Here is a 6,574-nt window from a genome sequence, read left to right as displayed (position 1 = left end):
CATTCACTTATTTTTACTTATACAACTATGAAAAAAAGTGGAAAAAATATATATAATACAAATAAAATAACTCAAAAAGCGGGAAATTTTTACACATAAAAAACACTTTTTCTGATCAAATTGATAAAAAAGTTGTTTTTTTATTTTTTTCCACTAAAAACCTTAACTCGCCTTTTAGCGGATTAATTTGGATAGCCCTGTTTTTAGAGGGTCAAATATTTACAGAAAACTGAAAAACACTTGACAAAGAAAAAAGGGATGACAAAATTCTATTTTTAAATTTAAGAGTGATTTTTATTAAGGTTTGAGAACCATCATTCGAGTATTTTGTTTACATTTCTCGAATGAAATAATTCAGTTGTTTTACCATAAAATCGGTTTTTCTATAAGTAGAAATTAAGTAATAATTATAACGGTAATGCTTGATCTTAAAAACTTGAAAATTATTTGGAAAAAAAGCACAAAAAGAATTATAATCCGATAAAACTGTTGTTTTATACTCTCTTCTTAGACATGATATCGACCAAGCCCTAGATATCATTTTTCTTCAGTTCACTACCGAATAATTGGAATTTGAAATGTGTTCAAACCTCTCCAAAAAGTGGAGTGCAAAAATCACGCCAAAATGGAGAGGAAATTAAGAAAGTAACAGAAGAAATAAAACCCAAAGCAACAAAGAAGTCACAATTTACATAAAAATTTGTTTATAATGCAAAAATGTTCTTTTGTGTTTTGTAAAGATTCATTATTCTTTAAATTGGCGTCGGGAAGAAACACGTTGAGGCGATTGTTGTTACTTTATAAAAAACGAAAGCCTTGTGACATTAAGAGCACTTGCTGTACTTTTAGAAACACACCCAAAGTCGTCCAATTGAAGAGTTTAGTGCATTTTCTAACATATTTTCAAATGCAGCAATTATTAAACGATTCTTTGCTCCGCCCAATGAAATAGCGATAGTTTCTGTATCTGATTTGTAAAGGAAGAGTAAAAAAGCTTTTTTTCTTCCTTTGAAACTTTGATGTTGGTCAATCATATCAATAAATCAATATAACAAATTGAGTTATCGGGAAACTCGGGGTAACACATTCCATTCTAAAAAATCAAATTGCCAGTATTTGTGACAACTTCCATGTATTATTCCATGGAAATCACCTGGTCTCCAGCAGTCCTGTTGACACGCGTCAATAAAGTCTCGAGTTTTTCAAACTCACAATTGGCGAATTGGAGGAGATCCGAAACTGAATTGTTTGAAAAGACGTTTCTTAATCAAGTTCAGTTCCATTTTTTGTTTTTGGAAGAATAAAACGCTGTTTTTAGTCTTTGTCAAGTAATTTCTAATTATAAAAATAGAATGAGTGGTAATTCCATGAAAAAACCTAAAACAGCTAAACAAAAATCGTTATTTAGGCATTTTGGCAGATCATCTTTCTGTCAATCAATTTATTTTTTGTCAAGTAATTATTTTGCCTCCCGTAAGACAGTTCAAATTTTTCAATATTTTTATTTTTGTAATCATTTTCCATTTTTTTATTGTTTTTATTGTTATAAATTAAAAAACGTTTGTTTAACTGAAATTGGTGTTGTCTAATTTAAATTAAACTTTGTTATGCTACTCGAAATTTTATAAAAAAAAATCATTTAGAATTTTAATAAAAATTGAGAAGCAATTTAATCACATTATATGTCGATTCATTTTTAATTACCGGGTGCCACACATTTTGCTTCAGACCATTTGCTCGGATAGATTGTATATAAATTGACATATTTGTTTTTTGAATTCAAACAATTTAAAATGTTAATAACATTCTCAGTTAAATTATTTTTATAAACAACTTTTTATTATGCCGAAAACAATTTAAAACAACTTCCAATTATTTAGGATGTTTTTACACTCTTTCATTTTTTATTACCTCCAAAATATTTTCTTTTTGATTGAGGTATATATACTTTGGTTTTCTTTTGCTTAATTGGTTTGTTTTCATCAAAAGAAAAACTTTTGTTGCTTGTCTAGTGTTATAAAATCAAACATTGAAACATCATCCATATCCTTGAAGGTTTTTTCGCTTTATAATTTTTTAATACTTTTTCTTTTAAATATTGCACATTTTTCAACTCCGTGTTCTAAATGATTTTTTTCTTCGATTTGTAATATTTTCTTCGTTTTAATCAATGAATGATTGATCAATATAATGATTGTCTTCAATATTGTAATTTGTTTCATCTTGAAATTTGTCGAGTGCATTTATCATATTAATAATGAAAGTTTTATCAGACTGTTTTAATGTTTTATAAGTATTTGTCACATCGACAATCTTCTTTGAAACTTCACTGAATTAATTGTTATATGCGTCTTTTGTGGCCCTCCTTTAGTTTCCTTAATCTGACTGGTTCAATCCTTTTATAATCACATATTGTATCAAACCATGTCCACTCTGTTGTTTTTTTTGTTTCCAACCATTTTAACAAAAGAATTGTAAAAACTTTCACAAAAGTTGTTTGTTCTTGTTGTTTGTTCATACTGGTTCCACATAACCATGTGATATTGTGCATTGATCTAAGTACCTTCAAAATATACAAACAGTTTTATTAGGTCATTATTATTTGTTGTTGGGATTTTTGTTTTGAGTTGATTAAACCCTTATATGACTTTGTCAACTGAAAAAAAGCCAAACATTTGAGCTTATTAATTGTCTAATAAATATACTATCATATTATCTACATTTCATGTTATTTTGTGCAACGTATCTCCACAAACATTGTCCATAATAAAAATAATAATCTTTAATAGTCGTTTTTGTTAAAGTGTTCAAAACCACAATAACAGTAACTTCATAATTTTTCATTGTTATTGTATTATTGCCAAATAATTCACTATTATAATCTATTCCAAAATTAATAATCATTTTTAACATGTCAGTGTATGTTTCTTTGTTTTTTCTTTTCAATAAACAATAAAATAGTTTAAATCATTCCAAGTTTTTCAATTGTATATATACTATATAAGTTTGGTAATAACCATAAGGAGTTGATTTGAATGTACCGTCCATCAAATAGTATTCAATATTGTAGTATTTCAGTTGTAAAAATTTCGTTTTATTACAAAAAACTGAACAATTTGAAGTTGAACCTACAAAATCGTTGATATAATTAGAGTGTTCAGTTATTGAAAATTGGGTTTTGTTTTGTTGTTCTTTTCTTTTTTGTATAATTTTATTCCGAAAATATTCTGGAAGGGTATTCGGAATAATCAAAAGTTATCATGGCTTCTCCAGGAGTTGTTGTTTTTGGAGTTTTTTCATAAAAGTGTTATTAATAGTAGGGATAATATTTTGAAAACTTGGGTATATATAATTTTGAGTACAACTTGTAGGTAAACGACAACACATATTATAAAAATAAACAAATAAAGAAGTGTTACAATTGAAAAAATGCTAATATTGTGGTGAATATGGAAATTGACTGTAATTAATTTAAAAAGGCACATTTTTAAATCTTAGAATTTCAAAGATGTATTATTTGCGCTACTCATAAATGGTAATAATAAATATTTTTTTCCAAATAAATTATAATATTTGAACAGAATAATAAACTGGAAGTTGTTTAAAATTGTTCTAGGCACAATAAAAAGGTGTGTATATAAATAATTGTACTCAGAATGTTATTAGCATTTCAAGTCATTTGAGTTCATAAAACAAATATGTCAACATATTAATAGAAACTATCCGAGCCAAAACTCCACATAATTCAACCATAATTCCACAATTTTTAATAAAAATGTGCCAATAAAAAATAGAATATTAAAAACACTTTTGGCTCGAGTCAAAAGCCTGGAGCAAAATTTGTGTCATCAGACTAAATTGAAAAAAACATTTAAAAATTATGACTTACTTGCTAGTTATTATCAACAACAATTTGTTTCATGAAAATTTGTAATTTTATTGTTCCATTAAAAATTTGATTGTTTGTGTTAATATGTCTTTTTTATTATATTAAGATGTTAAAGAAGAAACATTATAGTTATATTATTTGATCAAAAAATTCATTTGTTACTTAATCAATACATAAATAAAATTTAATATTGACTTTTTTATTTTATTAACACAATTGTATAACAAAATAATGTTTTTAAAAGTTTATTTATATTGATAAATATGTATGGTAATTATAAAATTTTATGAATTAGGTTATAATAATAATAATTGAAAATATCTTTTAATTACAGTTAAAAGAGTAAATCATTATTAAAATAATTTGTGTGATTTTAAAAATAAAAAATTAACTAAAAAAACAAAATATTATTTAAAATGTTTCTAATTCAATTTTTTTGTTTTTTATTGTTTTTTAGTTTTTTAGTTTAAAAGATTATTTTCATACATTTGTTAAAATAAAATGTATGATATACTAAAAATGTCATGAGTAACACATAAATTGTTTTTGTGGTTTTTATGTTTATTTTGTTATTCTTTATAACTTTTCTGTAACTGTAGTTTCATTTATTTAAACCATGCCTTGTTGTTTTATAATGGAACTTTGTTTAACCCAATTATTCGGTTATTTATGTACTGATAATCTCGTATTTAATTAATTAAAACAATAAGGAATTATGTTTAAATAACAACAAAATATATACAATTTGTTATTGCAAAAAGATAAAAAAAACTGTTGTATTCTTTTTAACAGCTTCCATTTAACTTCATAAATAATATAATATAATATATATTAAAATATTTAAAATTGTTTACCATGAAAGCTGAATATGCACGTGTAAACTAATCAATTCGAAGTGGTAATTTGTATTTATTTGTTATAACAATTATATTAGTTATAACTATTGTTGTTGAAAGGAAGAGCTTAAAAAGTAGTAAGAAGTATTTTATCCATTTTATATAAATATAAATAAAATCAAGTTTTTAATGAATAATAAACATTTTATTCATGGAATAATAAAATATTGTTTGTTAAATTAATGAATTTATAATTATATTTTATAATATATTTATTTTAAGTATAATTGTGGTTTCGAATATGATGAATTATGGTTGAGTGGATTATTTTATTAAAGTCAGTCCTTTAAACGTTATATTTTGTAAATAATACAGCTTTATTCATATGTAAACATCGGGCATAAAGTAAAATGTGTAAAAACTTAGAACAATTAAAATGTATTTTAAAAAAACTTCCCAAATTATTCCAATTTTATCTGTTTAAAAGGTATTAAAAGGCGTTAGAGACCAGATAAAGTTTAAAAACTGACTGTATAATAAAATTTAAGGAATTGTAGTAAAAAATGACAACTAAAGCATCTAACTCATTTATATAAGGAGTTTATCAGTATCTCAAAAAACAAATATATATATATATATATATGATAAATTTGTTATTTGTATATGTGTTGATTATATTGGCGTTATCAACATGTCCACCAAAAGAAATTGAAGGAACTGATTATGTCTTAACTAAAAATGATACTTGTATATATGTCGAGTCAGTAATAATTACAAATAGTAAGTTTCAAATGACAACTGGCTCGACTTTAACAACAGAAAAGAACTTGGAACTTGTAGGAGGACAAATCATACTCGAATCAAATTGCATTTTAAATGTTTCCTGAATTGTTTAAATTGGACTTTGAAAGTAAGTGTAATGCGAATGGTAATTCAATTATAAATACTAATCAATTTGGAGTAACACCATCAACAATAATTCTTTCTGAACATTCCATGCTGAGTTCGGTTGAAAATGTCATTATTGATAAGTCAATATTCAATATTTTTGAAAATGCCCGCTTTTCAGTAGAAAATAATATCACTTTGATAAATAGCCAACCTACAAATATACTTTCTGGAAAATCAAGACTTACTTGTTTAAATTTGTTTTCCAAGACAGTTGGCAGTCAATTTTCCATCAATGAAAGTTCATATGTTGAGTTGCTTGATACTTTCAGCTTTAAATTATCTCGAGATTCTTTTCAAATATCGAGTTCAACACAACGAATTAATTTTGTATCAAAATCATTTAAATTGACTAAAGAATTTGATGCTGATAATCGAAGTACAATTTAAACAGAAAATCTCATTTTAACTTTGACAAGAACATTTAAAGTCTCCACAGATAGAACAATTAAAGATCTTCCACTCTTTTTTGTATCGAACACGACTACAATAACTGGGTTTGAGATTTTTCAACATGATTGTGATTTCGACTTTTTGTATTTAAATAACACTCTTGACACGTCATTATACACAACCTCATTCAAAGTACTTGTTGAAGGTCATCTATTACGGTATGGTGATTCAGATAAGATATATTGTCATGTAAACCACACTGAAGACACACAATATCCATATTACATCGAAAGTTATTGCCCACTCACTGATACATACATCACACCAATTGACACTTTTTATCAAATGAAAGTCAAAGTAGATGCGCCAAAACAGAATTCAATTGTAAAAAGTGCAGAGAACGAAGAAAATGTGATTGTGATTTGGAACCAAAATAAGATTTGTCACTCACCGAATTATGAGATTGAGATGGTATCTGACACCAAGTTGTTTTAGATAATTTTATGAT

This window comes from Entamoeba invadens (genome assembly GCF_000330505.1).
Source record: "Entamoeba invadens IP1 unplaced genomic scaffold scaff_1105074725335, whole genome shotgun sequence".
NCBI lineage: Eukaryota > Evosea > Mastigamoebida > Endamoebidae > Entamoeba > Entamoeba invadens.
Note: the sequence above shows the minus strand (reverse complement) of the source record.